At 47.0% G+C, this 18,587-nt stretch overlaps 1 protein-coding gene across 7 annotated transcripts in view; it reads left to right on the top strand.

Moving 5' to 3' along the window:
- Positions 1-18,587, top strand: part of ELF1 (E74 like ETS transcription factor 1) — a 917,745-nt gene that overhangs the window by 509,126 nt on the left and 390,032 nt on the right. Inside the window, exon 1 of one of the 7 annotated variants that reach the window (XM_069639216.1) lies at positions 1,483-1,630. The exons of the other annotated variants lie outside the window; for them this stretch is intronic. The gene's annotated coding sequence lies outside the window, so the exon portion shown is untranslated. Of the gene's footprint in view, positions 1-1,482; positions 1,631-18,587 lie in introns of those variants that run through there. 7 annotated transcript variants of the gene reach the window in all.

The following is an 18,587-nucleotide window of genomic DNA, read 5'->3' as shown; positions in this document are numbered from 1 at the left end:
TATTTTATCCTTTGCTGTACGTTGGAGTCATATGTATGTACTCTATTAGGCTGCTCAACATTCCGAACGTCACTAAATACATTTTGTATGCTGTTAATAATAAAAGTAAGGAAATTAAGAAAGTCCATTCAGTTTCAGAGCCAATGAATGACGTACTTTGCCACCAACTTTCCGTCAACGTAGTCCCTAGTACCATTTTGCTGACATACCAATGAACCCTGTTCTGCTGACGGTTAACCCATACATTTTTACAGATCGTGGACTGATGCTTTTCTATCTTTATTTTCAATTATGACACTAATATACAGTGACCCATAGCTCTTGGGCACCTTATGAACATAGCGCCACACAACACCACATATCAAGTTATTCATCTTGCAGCCTGAATTCCTAGTTTATTTTTCCCGAGGAATTAAATAAGTCCCACCTTGAGCTATCACCCAAACCACTGTACTTCCGTTGCTGTTGTGGATGCTAGCCCAAAATGCTACTACACATGACCTCAATATTTCCAAATCCTCTTTCTACTATGACACTTTTAAGCTCCAGCTCACTGATGGGCCCAACAAGGCTGAAACACGTGTCTGGGGTTGCTGTTGGTACTCTTGTTCAGAAGGGAATTGGCATAGCGTTTCGGTGCTGGACTGCCCATGTGGGCGGGGCAAAGACTGATATACAAATGGTAATTTCTCATCTATGAAAGGTACAGTGAGCAAAAAGCAGATGGCTGCAAACTCTCAAATGCTTAAAAACCACTGAACAGGTTATCATGCCGTGTTCTTGAGAGAGAGAGAGAGGCGTCTGCTACCTTTTTTGCACTTTTAAGCATGACTACTCGGCGAATTTCCAGGTAAAAAAAAAATACACGGTGGGTGTGCGGTGCATGCAGGGCCTTCATTCATAATATAGAGCCCATCCCCCCACATTAAACTTCAGCAGCAGAAGAGGGGGCAAAGGGAAGGGGCTAATGGGAGGGACATATGTTTATATTAAGCCAACAGAGAATACAGCCCACTCTCTAAAAATGCTTTCCATCAAAGTGACCCAGGTGGAGTTTTGTACCTAACACTGTTATCAGATGCAAAAACGCTAGCCTTCAGTGATGGGTTCCTACGAGTGGAGGTGTTGCCGGGAGCCGCGCCGACGGCACACTGCCCTGCCCTTCCTTCACACAGCAGCCAGCCGTGGCTCCTTCAAACATTAGCATGTTTTAACTGTTTGCTCGGCCGCCCTGTGCTGGGGTGTGCAACATGTGTGGAACTTAATACCTGGCTGCCCACGCAGCAAGAAGGCGGCGCGTGACGAGCAGTGCGCTTCGGCGCGCAGGGGGTTAACGATGAAGTCAACAGGTAGCGACAGATCCAGGTATGCGATATGTTTGGCTGTTCTGCAAGGTGCGACAAGTGCTGGCTCCTGGTAACCCGACACCAGGTGGGACGGGCACGGCAATAAAGAGAAGTAGGCAGCAATGCCAGAGAACTGGAAATTCAGGTCGGGGCGTGGAAGCAGGGCCTGCCCTCCGAGGGCTGGGGCCGGGGCTGTTTAGCTCCCTGACAGGCTGACAGTGCGAGCGGCGGCCTTGTCTGGAGCCCGCTGGACAGCCATTGACGTTTACGCGCTCGCGCTACAGGTGAGGAGGCCGTGTTCGCTTCTTGGGGCGCTGCGGTGTCCCGGGCTCTCTCGGGCCTGCGTGGGGGGGGGGGGCACTCCGCGGGCGCCGCCGTGAGAGATGTTTTCAGTCATGGTGGCGTGTGTGAAGCTCGGGGAAGGCGCAGAATCGTTTGTTGTGACGGCGCCTCTGAGCTTGTGGGGAAGTGTGTGCTAGGAACCCTTGCAGAATTGTTCGCCCCGCTGCAGGCGGCTGGCGGCGGCTGGCGGTCTATGTACCACAGAGCAAAGTGCAGAAGCCGCGCCGCCGGCCTCTTGTACTAATGCACAGGGTGAACACTGACACCGCAGTCTGCGGCCGGCGTTATTATGCACAGGAGGAGAGAGCGGGCCGGCACACCTGCGAACACAGCTCAGCAGGCCTCACCGGTTTCTCGAAATGCAGAATTGTTGCGCCCATGGGGGGTATAGAGAAACAAAGGAGCATGTTAGCAACAGTGCAAACTGTTGCCTATTTTCTACCCCTGTTATCATTTTGAAAATGTGCATGTTTCTGCTCAGTAGTTTGCGTCAAGTACTGTGAAATATGTGTATCGGGAGCACGTCTCCCTAACTCTGCGTAACATAATAGCAGCCGTTGCCTGATACATCACTACTCTCTGTCTGTGAGCGCTGTCATCTATTAAAGTTGCCCGGCTTTCGCTATTTGCAGAGAAGGCACTGAGTTCAGCATCACTCATGTACTTCGGGTGCATGACTAGTGCATCTCTTGGCCGAGGCCAGGTGCCAAGGCTACCATAGGCAGTCGGGTACTGTTCACATCCCGTGACCCAACATATCCAACAATTGCACTTTAGCTTCCTTTGTACCAATAACTGGGGCTACACCAACTCGTCTTATTGTGGCAACACCCGGCTGCAGTTTATTATTACATATTTACAACCATTAACTTCAAAACACACATTCATAACACAGTTGATCGGCAGCGCCTTTCATTTACTCTTTCTCTTTGTCAGCACCCCCTTTGACCTTTAATCCTTTTTATTCATCTCCAGTCAGCTCTCTTTTTCTCATTATCAACTCTTCGCATACTTAGGTCTCATTCCCACAACCTCCCTGAGCCTACCGCTTTTTATTCACAATCCCGTTCTTTTACGGCAGCTTCTAAATTCAATAAAAAGAGGTGCAACTCAGTGGCCAACAGGTGAACCCCTTCCTTCTCGTAGTAACCAGGCACTCCTAGGTTTATCAACCCATCCTTGAAAATCCAGCCCCCCTGCAACATGCTGCCATGGCCATGTTCAATTTCTTTCTTGACTTTTCCACTGCTGTATGCGATTCTGCCCCTCTCCAAGAGACCCTAGATATCACCTCGGACCAAATCAATTCGCAAGCCCGAAAGTCCTTGTTCAATGACCAAAATGTAAACCCATTTTCTTCCACAGTGTCCCCCTACCCATCTGAGCCAGGTCATTCCCACCTAGATGAATAAACACAATGTCAGGAGAGGCTTCCTCTTCAGTCGACCTCTCTCTCGCATACCAAATCAATGAAGTCCTTAAGTTTGCCCACTCTGCTGCTCTCGCTACAAATGAGTGACAAATCACCATGCTCTCTTCCAGCTACTGGTGGTGGCCTCTAGGGGCCAACAAGTTCTCCTCAATTGTCCCCAGAACATCTTTACTATCCCCCAGAGCCATTCCAGCATTACTGCCATCTCCTCTTCTGCCCTCGGTGCAAGCTGCCTGAATCTCGGCCACTAATTCATCAGTCCCGCGGCTTTCTTCCTCTGGAGCTCGTCTGCTGTCTCTACTTTGGCACTATCTTTCTCACCATTTGCCTCTGCCGCCTTCAGCTGACCTGGTTCCGTAGGAATGGCCGTTCACCCTGCCCACCCTTCTGTCACACACTGTGGTGTCTGTCAGGGGGAATTCCGAATCTATCAGTTATCAATTACATCCACCGCTCTGTGCTATTATATTGCGCCCTTTAACATACACCATATTTAGGTCCCTACTGTGTTTACATAATATCAGAAATCATGATTGTGTGCACTTTTACCAACTATTTTTCCAGTGCTTGGCAATTAAATGGCTAGAAATCGAAACTACCACTCTCATTATTCAAATGAGCTCCCAGTACCTCTGAACAGTTCTGCTCTATAAACACGCAATATGTCTGATAGCCTGGCGTAGTACCCCGAAGTCCTCATGTAACAGTGAAATCACCTTGCGTAATCTATTACAATTAAATCACATTACTTGCTGCCTTTGAACAGGGCCTTGGAGAATGTCATGTTACCACATAAACTGTCCCATCATTTGCCATCTCCCAAAGCGTCAGCAACTTTTTTTTGTTTTCTTTGGTATAATTTGCCTATCTAGATAGAAAATGAATTCTACACTTGGAACAGGAGCTTGACTGCCCCCAGGGATGGCATTTGGCGGTCGCTAGGGGTCGCAGCTGCGAACCCTGCATTCTCCCTTGCTACCCCATAGCAACAAAAAAAACTTTAACAAAAAAACTGGCTGCAACCAGTAGCCAGTGGTTATTTGTCAAGGCCCATTGGGCAGGGGAACATGGTGCCATCCCATTTGGTGTTGAAATGTATATCATATTACAGTGATACTGTAACCATATTTTCATAGTGTACTGAGGAACAATGCTATGTGATGCCACTGTCTGATTTGTTGAGGGGTGAAAGGTTGTGTGCCATCACTTCTCGTGATGTCACTTGGAGCAGGGTCACGTTACACCACTTCCTGTCATGCCATCAGAGGTCAAGGGACAGGTGATGTCCCTTCCGCTACCCCTGGCATTTTGGTGAAATGACGTCCCTGGCTGCCTCCCTCCCATCGTGCTTGGATTGTGTGATCTTGTGCGCAAAGCCATGTCCTTAGCTGCCACCTAACTGCCAGCAAACGCGGCCTAAAGAAAACACTATTAAAACTCCTGGGATACACTCTTTCTAGTGAACGACCACACCACCCGCCATATTTCACCACAAAAGTTTCACAAAAATGTGATGCCGTGCTTCCTCCAGTGCCGCCGAACCAACGCTCAATGCGCACCAATGCAGTCTGCTCGGCAAATCGTCCCTATAAATCCCAATCACCAGGTAATCGGTGGGTGGGTGTTAAGGACAGAGGGGCTCTCTGAGCCACCAAAATGCAGAGAACTATCCCATTCCCCACGTACCTCCTATTACTGCAACCTGGTTCTCCTTGCAGCAGAGAGGTGACGCAGTGAAAAAGACTGTTCCTCCCCATGCATCCACTATTTAGAGGCTCCAATGGGGCCTCTGAAGTCACAGGTTGAAGGTTCGAAGAGACCTTCACCCTCCAATCAGGGCATTCCACAGGAGAGGGGCTTCCTTCCCTTCCTGTCCACAAGCCCCTTTTTGGCTTCTTTTTACACTTCCTCCAGGACATCACACCAGTGACCCCTCTCCTAAGGAGAAGGAGAAGGACGCGGGGGGAGGGGAATGAGGGGGGTGTTGGAAGTGGGGGGGTGGGCTTGGCCCCTCCGCCATTTTAAGCCCTGGCTCCCTTAGCCCATTCTTTCAGGGGGACGCACCATATGTTTTTCTTAGCAGGAGTACTTTCATATGTAGGGGGTTCCACAGTTAATCGCTTAAGAGGGCAACCCTATCCCGGGGGCGGGGGTGCTTTTACAGTGTCACACCTTGTTTGTATGTGTGCTGCCTTCCAGCTTGACACTTTACAGTGTGTAATGATCTTGTTTGGGCATCTCTTTAGCCACGTGTTGCACAATACGGGGAATTAAACTAGACTGGCTAAGGAAATAGCCATGACAGCTCCTCTGAGAGGCTTCTTTTGCGACCTTGTCTTTGGGCTCAGGCTGTATGTCTGCCCTGCGAGAGGTACACCGCCCACCAGTCCAACCAGCCATACCAGTGACACGCTCCAGGGCAACAGCCGCTTTGTCAGACAGGGGGTGGATATGAACACGCCTCGCCCACTTCACAGGTTGCTGGCAGTAAAGCAATAATGGGCGCCGGGGTCAAAGGTCAACACACTAGAACTTTGGGCGTGTGTAGTTGGAGTCCAGTCAACATGCAGCGTTTCTATTGAGTACACACCTTAAATGTAATGTCCGTTCCCCTGGTGTCTCGCCATAAGCACAGCGCTATAGCATGATAACACGAGCAGCTTTCTAAGTACTGTGGGGCTATGGTAGCTGACATATTTTCCCAGCTATTTTCACCTTCTGAAGGAAGCAGTGATGGTCGGACCATTTTCAGAAGAAGGGTTGAAGGGAGAGGTGGGACGATCTGAAAGCCCATTGGCATTAGCCCTCAAGGAGGACACTCCACCCCTCCTACACAACATCCAGGAGCTGCTATGTAGCCAGGGGGCGCGCCGAGCAAAGGGAGGCCTGGGGAGGACACTACCATAGCCACATCGCCCAGCAGGCCTCCCTGTGCCCACGTCTCCCCACACCCACTACAGTAGGGACCAATTGTGGCCTGTCCACCCACAATCGGAGTCGGTGTGTTATTTCAGGGGGGGTGTGGGTGGAGGGCTTGGCAATGGGGACATGTGTGGAGGTATACGCAAGGAAAATCAAGTGGAATGGAAATCAGGCATGTCAATGCAGGGCCCGGGGGCTTAGTGTGGGGTTTTGCGGCTAAGTAAAATGGAGCAAGGGAGGGTAGGGACATTGGCACCATTGCTACCTATTCGTGATGCCTTTGCTCTACTGAAGTGTGCCAAATTGCAGGTCGGCCGTCAACGATACAGACGTTTTGCTGTATAAGACCACACGACATTACAAGAGAGGGGACATAGCAGACCATATTGTTTACTTGAGTTTCCAACTCTATTCATCCAGGAAGTCTGCGAAGATTATTGAGAGACTACAAAGTAAATTGGTCCACTTATCCCCTCAGGTGCGGAAGGATTGCGCCTTTACATTATGTCCCTTTATAAATTACTCGAGGTATTCAATATTCCCCAAAAATATTTGGAAATACCTTAACTCTATTTTTTTCATTGACATACCACTTTCATTTAAGAATATTGTTTTAGGTAGTCTGGCTATTACCACCCACTTGCCCTCTGGTGCATCCAAGCTCTATGATCTTTTCATTTGTTTGGCTAAGAAATGTATAACTGCCAATTGGAAAAATTCTCGTTCCTTGTGTATAAGAAGTTGGTGGAACAATATATGTCTCACGCAAATGATGGAAATGTGCATGGCAAACAATCTTAATTCTATACCCAAATTTAATGCTAAATGGTCATTTTTCATTCGCTATCTGAATCACTTTAATGTAACCACGCACGGAATGTGACATCCTCAAATATATCATACTCCTTTGATGCTCCCAAGATCTTTACATGTGAATTTTGATCCGATCACTCAACTGAATATTTATTGTAATATATGCCAAGGTGCCTCTCTTCATTAATATTTACCTCCCTTCCTTTTTCCCCCCTCCCCTCACATCTCGTGTTTGTCAATTGTCAGTCTTGTGTTTGTCTTCCCCCACTTAAGACATCATAATGCAGAAATCGTTCTACACTAAGTTTAGCACAATACTGTGCCATGGTTGTTTTCAATTGTATTGACAATTTGTTCCTCTAATGCTTAACTCCTAAATATACACAGTGTACTAAATGAATTGCTCTCTCGGAACACCTTCTTGTACCACTGTTTAACCCATACCATTGTATAGGTTTTACTGCATTATGTTTGTGAAGTTATGACTTTATGATTGTATACTACATAACTTAATAAAAATTATTAAAATAAAAAAAAAAAAAGAATGGAGGGATTTATTTATTGTTCCCAGATCATAGGATCAGGATGACAGCTCTTCGGTTTAGATTTAATATTCTGAGTCCCCTGGATGTTACGCACCTGCCAACCCCCCGCCCCCCGTGTGGGGTCTAAAGCATGACGATGGTAATTGCCGACCCTGTAAAGCTAACACTGAATCATGGAAACATTAGACACTAGAGTGTGCCAGGGGAACAAAACGGGCGTAGACCCCTTTGCAAGGTCTTAAGGGGAGGGCACAATGTCATGTAAAGTGGTCTCGTATATCACAGCGTGTGCCATTTTGGCGACCTCTTGGAGCTAGATTATGAGAAACCATCAGTGATTTAAGTGGGCCGGGTCAGCCGGGGCTGGGCCCCAGCAGTCTCCAAAAAGTGGGGCTGAACCGGGGCTCTGCCGGAGCCCCCGGTCCCACCACACCACAGCGGGACACATTATCCCACTGCAGCCCCAACGGGAGATGCTCCTGCCATTAAGCCAGGCAAGCTGACCGAAGAGCCAGCCAGCCACAGCTATGCTGTGGCTTTGTGGCACTTCGGTCAGTGACTGTAAATTCCTCTGGTGACCCCGGGGTAGCCAGAGGAAGTTACTGTCCTTTTGTTTTCACCCCCCCCCCTTCCCCAGGTCACTGAGGTGTCTTTAACCCTTGGTGAACCTGGGGACTCAGTGCCATATGTCTAGGTTTATAAAAGATGGCTTGAAAAGTACACAATGAAAGCCATCTTTTATAAAGCTTTGCCGACGGACAAAAGCGCCTCAGACTGTGTCGTCAAAGTTTTATAAACGATGGATCGAATTGTGCACTTTTCAAGCCATCTTTTAAAAACATAGAAATATGTGACATATTTCTTTGTTTATAAAAGATGGCTTGCATAGTACACAAACCATAGCAAGGTATGCATACACATATATAAATGCTTACACTCATTTATTTGTTTGCGTACCTTACTATTGTTTGTGTACTTTTCAGGCCACACCCATCCTGCAAGCCACGCCCCCAAATGAGCCACCCTCGATTTCTTACCCCACGTAAAGCCCTGGGAACCATTATGATTGTGCCACCTACTACAAAGGTGCTGCATAGAGCAAGGCATGACTCGTATAGGGGGATCGCTGCACTGCACAAGAAATGTTACTGGCCAAATGGCCTTGTTTTGAAGACAGTCCTAAAGCGTGTATTGGTGTCTAGATCCCAGATAGCCTGTGCACACACAGACCCACTGTTCGTTTGGAAAAACATCTGCCAACTAAACTGGTCTCCAGAAAGCAAAGACCAATGGAAATTCTGTGGGACGATGAACATTTTAGAGGGACATTTTAAGGTGGCTATTTGAAAACGTAGCTCTTGAAAACAAGGGCCCTGTTGTATGGGATTCTCTAGGAGCGGCACATTAGGACTTGCAACTGACCGCTTACAGAGCTACACTCAGCGAAGGCTCCCATGGGGTGCAATAAGGTCTTAGCAAAGACGTGCCACAGCAATTGCCCTCTCTGCAGCCTTTGCCACTGTGCTTGCCAGATACCCAGGTGTGGACTATTTCCATCACCTAATGTTGCGCAGCCGCTTGCTACCATCACTGACAATTTATACAGGAAAGCCACGAGGGCCATTTTTTTGTAATAAAGCAGAGCTGGTAGTAACAGTCACCAAGCAGGCAGGAATTGCGGGGAAAATCTTCATCTAGGCTATAGGTAAGGATTCCGGCTTTATGATTTTTTTTTAAAACATTTCAGTCTGTATTTATCCATATTTATGCATCGGAAATGTTATCTGCATGTATACAGTTTTATGTTTTGAGTTTTAAAAATTAAGCTGCAAGTTCTATTTTTGAAATATTTATTACAATGAAAATGTACATGAGCACTTAGATGTCTGTAATGGGGCGCTCAGAGCTGTGTTTTTGGCCATCAAGCCAAGACCCTACGTTACCCTAAAAGCAAATGGCTCTTAGGGTATTTAAACAACTACACAGGGAAAGGAATGACCTTCTCAGACTCTACTTATGTTACTTGTTTGCACTGACATTAGTCTATAAGGCGGGATTGAAAACTTGGAGACCCAAGCAAGAGACATGTATTTATTGTTTCCCCCCATTATTTTTTCTAATAAATGCTGAAAGGAAACCAAGTGATTTCTGTCTGTATCTACGTATAAAAATCTGTAAAACCATGAAACAGGGAGGCTACATTATAGATTCCTTTCCTTGGGAATCTTAGCTGGCCAGGGAGGACTGATCCAAGCTGCAAGTTTGTAGGCCAGAGGTTGTGTTTGAAACCCGTGACCCCTGTTTTAATGGGGGTGTTTTTCATGGATTAAAACATCCAATAGTTGGCACCCTGGAAGCAGGTGCACAACTACAGCATCTAACCTAAGCATGATTGGAGTGGTGTCCGAGTGCATGGAAAATGAAAACCATTTCACCAGGAGGATAGCTCAGGGACAAACAACACTCAGAGCAACACAGGTTCAAATCCTGGTCAGACGCTTAGAGACTGGTCTCCGGTATTGAGTGTGCTACACATGATTAATTACATGTCAGCAGATAGGCCTGGCCTGGAGTGGATATGCAGGGTAAAAAGAAGAGCATGAAGAACATTGTAGTATAATGCCACTGTAGAGAGTGTCCAAATCCCTACTGTAAAGACTGGTAGGGGGTGTCTGTACTTCCGCTCTCTATATGGTAGAGGAGAGGCACAGAGGACCCCAGCCAAGATTCCCTATTATTGGTACGTGGTCGAGCAATCAAGGCCTAGCTACTCAGGAGGTGATGCAGGCTGGTTCTTAAGTACAGTGTAGTCCCCGAACCCCCACAAAGGAATGTCCACACACTGTATTACTGAAAACACAGTCTTTATATAATTAATATTCAAGGGTATGTACACAATCACAATAATGCACTTTGTACTTGGAAGTCAATAATGATAAATATATACAATTCTAAAGTGGTACCACCAAGGTTATGAAATCTCATTAAAGTGAATCAACTGTACGGTTAAAATGTCACACAGATTAATAACTAGGAAACCAACAATAGAGATAGGCAGGAACGTAAAATGGTTGAAACAATAGGCAGAATGCTGACCCCTACCAATAGGCACAGTTCTGGGTGGAGACCCCCCACCTGGGCAACCTGTAAATAAAAGATATATAGCACAAGCCCAGTCCATGTAATGTTCAGTAGTCTTACTTCCTCCTATTAAGGTTTTACCCCCCCCCCAATGTACCTGGTGGAGTAGAGTTCTCCGACGATGTGTCGACCGATCCTTCTTGAGTGACTCCCTTTCAGGCAGGAGCCACGGATCGTCGAGAGTTGTCGAGGGACTCAGCGTTCGGTGTCGGGGCATCGACGGCTCTTCTTGAGTGCCCTCCCTTTCAGGCAGGAGTCACGGGTCGTCTAACGTCCGACGGGGACCAGGGTGAACTACGGCAGGGAAGTGACAGCTTTGTTCCTAGCGGTGCTTGTCGACGACAGAGCGTTGGCGTCCTGCAAGGAAGAGGCGTGCGGGGCACCTCAGTGACGATAGTTCTGGACCGCAAAGAGATGATGAAGAACTGTGGCCCAGCAAGGAGGTTGAGTCGTCGGCGTCTCTGCGGTCTTTAGGTGGCCGGAAACCCACCGGTGGACGCTCCTCGGCGCGTCGACAGTCGGGCCTTCTCCAGCGGGAGACAAGCGGGTGACGATGCAGACGAGAGCATCCGATGATCAATGGAAGTTCTTAGGCAAACGGGAGCACGGCGGCTCCGGTCGGCGACGGCGGTCGTCAACAGTGGCGGACAACAGTCCGAGTGCTTCTCTTTGAGATTCCGCGGCAGTCCCCGTCTCGGGTCGGAAGCCTGTCGAAGGTCTGTCTACCAGGGAGCTTTGGCAAAGATCAGCTGTGCACGATGGTCCCTCGTAGCTCGGGAAGAGGGCGCCTTACCGTGTCCTTTCTGGGTCAGTCCTTGGAAACACAGCAGCTTTCAGATTGCGAAGGAGAGCAACAGCACTCCTTCTCGTCCAGCGGGGCTTCAAGGTCAAGCGTCAGTTATTCCAGTTACTCGTCGTAGTGGACTTCAGCTTCTGAACACGATTCCTAGCAGTAAGAGGTCCCCAGATATACTGTTGATCTCCTATTCATTCCGTTGGGTCACACTCAAGCATCCAATCATGACTAAGGGCATTCATGCAGGCAGGCAGCCAATCAGGCACATGAGGTTTTCAGGCCATTCACTTCTCTCCAGACACTCACAACAAGTTATGTGTATTGGGACAAGTACCGAGCCATTCAACACTCCAAGCTGCATTCATACCGGTTTCGGGCAGGGTTGTCTAAGTCATTGTGTCAACCACCAGATACTAGAAACCCACAACACAGAATGCATATTCGTCACATACTCTATTCACCCAGGTCCCACCCACAGGAGGTACCCACAACATACATCACCGGGAAGGCTCCAGCTAGTCTGGCCGGGCCTTCACAACAACACCATATATGGCATTTCCACCCAACAGTCAGTCAGGGGGAAGGGACAGAGTCAGGGCTTCCCAGGACTTTGGGAAAACAAGGTAATGGGTAATAGAAAGCAAGAGGCCACAGGGGCCATCTTGTTTTCCATCAGGAATCAACTGATCCCAATGGCAAGGCTAGGGTATCCCAAAATGGAGGATACTCCGCGCACCTGTCAACTTCAGCATGGAGCTGCCAACAGCCCATACCCTGCTCTGTGGGCCACCCACAGGTGCCCAAAAACATACACTAGGGGCACAGGGTTGTACCCCCACCCATGGGTGCCATAAGGGTATCCCACGGGTCCGTTCACCAAACCAAAAGAGAGAGAGCTGCACCGCCAGGAGTCTCACCTGAACTCCTGTGCGGAAAACACAACAGAACACACGATAATAATCAGTAAAGGACAAGGAAACAGAGGCTCTGTCCCTCCGATGCATTTCCAGCATCACACCTACCCACAAGCCTTTTCCATTAACGAGGAGTTCAATTCAATTGAAAGTGGAGTGCAGAGACTAGGGGCCTAATTCACAGAAGCGTTTTGTAATGGCACATTCCCATATGAAACCGCTCTGTGAATTAGGCCCTAGGTTTGCTTTTTCCTTTTCTTTCTGCATGTCATCTTGTAGGGGCCCGGCCGTAACCCTTTCGTTTCTTTTTCGATAGTAGAGCCAAGTGGCAATGTTTCATGTTGTGAACTACTAGCCAGGCATACATGTTATTCATCCTTGTTTTTTAATTCCAGTGCTCCCCAACACACAGCACACATTTTCTTTCTCACCAGGAGTGAACTATCACTTGCCAATGTCTGTGTCCCGATGTGGCAATATAACATTGCATCCTAAACCTCTTCCTTGTCTCCCAATGGGCAACCTTTGACCTGAAGTCAGTGTTTTCTCCATCAAATGAGCAACAACGTTAGCAAACAAAAGCTCAACACTGACCCAGTCACTTCCCACTGCCACATTTACAAGCAACACCCATGCAATGAACTCCTGTGCCACCCTGCCACCCACACACAACGCCGTCACCCATCAAGATAACTTGAGCGGTGGAGGTGTAGAGTATGGGATGAAACCCGAGTGAAGAAAGGAGCATCATAAACAGCTTCCTGTGAGAAAGACAAACAAGCAGCTTGAAGGTAAGAGCCTCAGACCATCCAACAGTCCCTTGTACATTATAGACACTCTAGCTTAAAACGCATGCACACCAGGCAAAGGCACTGATCTGTGAAGCCCTTTTTACAGCAACAATAGACTGTTCTTCGTGGAATGTATGCTAATTGATTGACAGCCTGTTGAACAATTAAATAAAGGGACACTATTTTCTCATCCATCCCACAAACACAGCAACTTCAGATTAGGGACACTTTAGCTGTACCTAAATCCATCGACACCCTGAAACCCTCTCTACTGAACCTCAGCACGGAGACCTAACTAGCAGTGGCTTCAAAATGACAACATAATCTCACAAATGCTATTTTCTCTTCTTTTTTTTAAATAAATGTATTTATTTAAATTTTCAAGTTAATACAGTCATCAACAATTTAAGAACTGGCAAGTAAACTAAGTAATAACAATATCAAAACATAGTAACATAGAACCATTAACCATATGCAAAGAAGGGAAGAGGGAGAGGAAAGAGAGGGAATAAAAGAACAAATGTTATTTCCGTTATCAGCATTTTCAGACTTTGCAAAGAGTTGGGTTGGGCCTACCCATTTGCAGCAGCGCACATAGGTCCATTGGCCCCTTCTGATAGCTCCTTCTTCAGCAGCCCCCACTAAACTGGACTTGTCTCTGTAGCACTTAAAAACTCACTCATTAACCCCTTCTCAAAAACGGAAAGTTCTTGCAAAGGAGAAATACGTAAAGAAGCACTATTTAAAAACGTGCTCTTTTTTATTATTGTTATTATTATGATCAAGTTCCAAGTTCGAAACCAAGGTGTCAGGTGGGACGCCGAATCTTTTCACAGTGGGCACATTTTCCCACTTTCAACCCAGAGTACTTAAAGACATTCCTGCCTTTCATTCCCCACAAAACACAGTGATCAGTGGTAAACGCCCTAATAGACCACATGCCAATACCCTATTGGCACGACCATTGATCTACCATGTCCAGGGTCCACCAAATAGAGCACAGCTGGAAAGCTCACCTCCTGCTCTGTGCGCCCTCCACTCTACTCTAATCCCCTTTCAATGGGTTTGTGAAGCCTAATGTCACTCAGCAGGGAGCAGCAACCTTTCATGGTAAATAGTGGCCAGCTGTGGACAGGTCAGCTGCATCCTCAGAGGGAGAGGTAGTCTACGCATTTTCCATTTCATATATCGGCTGCTGTTGCACCACTGATGACGTGCATTGTTTGCAGGCAACCGTCGCTTCCCCTGCTGTGTTCCTTATTTCTCCCCACTCATTGGGGCACAGTTTTTATTTGATCTTGTGACAGTTGGTGCTGCATGTCCGAAATAAATATAAACTATCTCAATGTTCCTATCTCATGAAAAGAGGGGTTGCAAAGGAAGGGATTGCATCTGACCGGTCATGGTATGCCAGCAGCACCACATATCTGGGTTGCTCAGTCTCTTGCTTCTATGCGGAAAAACATACATTTGCCAGGGCTTTGTGACTGGGACCATAAAATCATCATAATGAAAAAAGTAGAAATGGGGGAGTGAATAGAGAAAAAGACCTGCACACTTTAGCTGCACAAAGCACAACACGATGGAGCAGTGTGCTGGTATGAACTATCTTTCCATTTCCAATTGACTTACGTCACAGGTGGCCTTCATAGCTCGCAGTCTCCAGGAAGATTCAAGAGTTTCATTTTCAAAAGCAGCCTAAATTATATCAACTTTTATCATCAACTATATTTAGATTGTTCAAAACAACGCACTGGGCTGGAAAAGGGAGAGGGATTGAAACTATTGTGCGTCCCTCTCTGTTCTCCCGGGGCTTCCCGCTCACCATCCCAGGCATGACTGAATCCCAGTGTGTCCAACCATTGGTTGGTAATCAGCTATCTGAAAACCTATCTGCGGTGAGGGCCGAAAGGCCACAGCCTTCTATATGGCTCTCTCTGGGTCTTCTTCTAGGTGGTATTCCCCAGGCTTCTCAAAGAAAATATGTTTTTCTTAATTTTTGTCAATTACAAACAAGGACACGCTAGTGCCACTCTCTCTCACTACCAATTCCTCTCCTGCACTAACTCTGCCAGCAACTTCCTCAGCACCTCAGCACTCTGTTCAACCGTCTGTCCTCCCTCTGGTCTCTCAGTCCACCTTCAAGCCTCCCGACCTCACCCCTACAAGCCATGCTCTGCATTTCACCTGCTTTTCTTTTATACTGTGCCCATTCTTATTCTAACCTCTACCGCTTCACATTGGTTTCAGTGCTCACCTGGCACTGTGGGCCAATCTGTGCCTGCCTTTTACCCAGAATCCGAGTCACACAGGTGAAAATCTTTAAGAAATACTCCATGCCCCTCCTCCCTTTACAGCACAGTTTGTGCAACAATCTCAGATGGAGCACAGTTTGTGTAACAGTCTCAGATGGCTTCTCTGTTGTTTCTCTGGCATGCTGTGGGTTTAAACGTTTGCTTTTCATCCTCCACTGTGAGTTGTTTGCTTGGTTGGCATGGGGGAAACTGATTGTAATGGAGGTTCAAAATTCGTGTCATTTGCAGCATTTCTGGTTTCCCATTTTGTTGGCTCCATTACAGGTTATCTTAGTTGCTCGCAGGCGTAGGTTTTTGAAATAGGAAACAGAGAACACAGGCCAGAAGTAGCACTGGAACGCATTGGACAAGAGAAAACGCTACCAGTAAGCACATTCAATATACCCAGGGGATTCGGCCCCACCACTCTTGACTGACAGGATCAAATCTCTGACCCTGTCACACTTAACAATGAACACAGTGATAGAAAGAACCAGAGAGTACATGAAAAAAGACCAGGGTAGAAATGTGTATGGGCGCAAAAGTGAAAAAGGGGGACTAGAGAGAAGTGCGTTGGGGGGGTTGATAGAGAACCAGAGAGTCCATTTGGCCAGTGTGCACAATCAGCTAGCTTCAGAACTGCGCACCTACACCTGTGATTATTGACTGCATTCTAAGCAACCTGATCGTCTAATACACACTTAGGATCCCAGTTAAATAAGATGTTGTGTGAAATTAACTTTGTTCCGTTACCAAATGTAACTGAGCTTGTACCTGATGACACCTTTTTGCCTGGACTAGCATTAACAAGGAAGACAGAGCACATCTGGCAGGAAGTAAACTATGACATTGCTTTTAGTGTTATTTCGATTACGCCCATGCTTAACTCGGCCTGATGTGAGCTCTAATGATGCAAGAACACCCGCTAGGACGAGCCACCGCGGCCGCAAACAGCCTGCTTGCCCAATATATGAGATGGCCACTAACAAGGGCCTTTCAGAGCCAATACTGGCAAGGTCAGCAAGCCACGATGGGTGTAATTGATTGCCATTAGCACCCACCAATTTTAGGCACGGTTGCAAAAGGCTCTTTTCGCACCCCCGCCCCACGCCCCCATAAAACTAAAACCTACCTTTGTCCTCTGCGATGCTGCTCCTCTCTATCGTTATTTATGTCATCATAATCAAAACTAAATGAAAAGACTTGACCAGAGAGGATTGGCATCGCATATACAATAAGTATGTTTTCTTTTTCCTTCTTTTTTTATTTGCAGTCAGCCATTAGCACCGTGGTCTACACGTCGCTGTGGGCTGTGTCATGGCTGTGGGCAGGGGCATGATGGTTCATGCGCACTTCTTAGGTTGCTTCGAACGTGGGCTTTTAACAGGGAATAATACATCTATTTTCAGAGCATCCTCATCGGATGAGTACTACTCACAGGGTACTCATGGTAGTTTATTGTCTGTCCAACAACTGTAAATGGTCTTCCTCCTTGTAGGACTTCGGCTGACTATGCCAACCTTGGGCGGGTGGTTGAAATGAGGCTGTAAAGGCCATGTTGGTCAGTGCATTTTCTTTGTTTATCACAGCATTTGTGATGTTGCCATTTATTGATTGAGGCTGCCAGACACGCATTTTCTACTGTAGTCTAGAAAATGCTGGCAACCATTACAGTCTCCTTGGAATCAGACATCTAACAGGCATAGCATTTCTTACCTCTGTTGGAAGTGTGTGGAAAATGTGAATTTGTTAATTCTGTTTTACTTATTTTATATACATAAAGCTTTCAACAAAGTGGATAACAGTAGTTAGGCAATGCAGTGCAATTCTTAAATAGAACATAAAAAAGAATATAGATGGATGAAGGTGCTTAGGACGAGAATAAGGCATGGTGTTTGACGAGAGAGTGGGAGTTTAGAAGTTGGTTGTGTGGACACAAAAAAAATACGTTCTAACGGCCCGATTCATGGAAAAGTGCGCATTTCCCCAGCAAACACAGTGCAGCGAGAACGACACTGCGTGAGCCTGCGCACAGAATAAAAAATGCGTGTATTCATGCAATTTACTGCACAAAGTAACCTTATTCGCAAGTCACGCACGGAACGCCCCAACATGCCCCCACGCAAAGCAGAAATAGCCAGTATAGCTACCTTCGCGTGCTTCTGCGGGCGCGAATGCACGCTCCCTTATGACACTGTGTGGGGTCCCCCACAAAAAGGCCTGCATCTCTGGGACCCTGCGCAGGGTTGCCCTCAACTGCTGCTGGCACCCAACATGACCGCAACCCTGAACCACTCAAAGCCTTAACTGACCAGGGTCACACTAGATCACCTAAGAATAGATATCACCCACCCAGTCCCACACCTGAAGATTAGGTTCAGACGCACCCACCAATCCATACTATACTCAATAGGATACAGTTGGACCAGCGCAACACCACCAAATAGAGTCGACCACCAGGAACCAGCAATATCCAAACCCACAGCAACATCCGAACCCACTTACAACTCTAATGGAATCGTAAGTACCTAAACCTGGATACAGACCCCACTAACTCAACCCTCAATCTTCTGCTTACTTAAACCCACACAAAACCACACAACCATCTCTCTCCCAGCAATCTGCACGCACTTTACCACACCGCATCAACAACACATAAACTTCACCCACAGCACTCGAGGCCTTCATCCGATCCGATACTAGCACCAAAGCCCAGCACTCAGTGTCAACCGAGCTGAAGCTGCCAACAGCACACCACATCTCCCACTCTCCTTTTCCCCTCCTCCCGACTAACCCTACCCCCACCCTTCCTGTTTACAGATCCGCCAGAGCGCCTGGGGACCAATTCCGTTGGGGACGGTGCACTATACAAGTACCGATAACATAACATAACATAACATAACATAATGAAGCAGCAAATGTGCAAGGATGGGAGATGTGTGTTGATGTCTGTAATTGTTTTGCTGATGTCTGTAATTGTTGACAATGTTTTTAGATCCGGTTATCAATAGTTCAATGTTGGGCCTATTCAAAGTTGCCCAGGTTCGATTCATCCAATTGTTCAAGATTCCAAAGACATTATTGAAGTTAGAATTTTTGGGGTGGTTTTTAGTGTGTTTCTTCTCATTTGTTATTCAGATTTTACATTTAATATAAGTAGGTTAGAACAGGAATGCTGTCAAAAAAATAAATACTGTAATTCACTGTACGACACACATTTTTCTCACACAAATCAATTGTGGGCAGCCTAA

Source organism: Ambystoma mexicanum, chromosome 7q (genome assembly GCF_040938575.1).
Source record: "Ambystoma mexicanum isolate Mex_15411 chromosome 7q, UKY_AmexF1_1, whole genome shotgun sequence".
In the NCBI taxonomy this organism is placed as follows: Eukaryota; Metazoa; Chordata; class Amphibia; order Caudata; family Ambystomatidae; genus Ambystoma; species Ambystoma mexicanum.
This window is presented reverse-complemented; position numbering and strand designations above follow the sequence as displayed.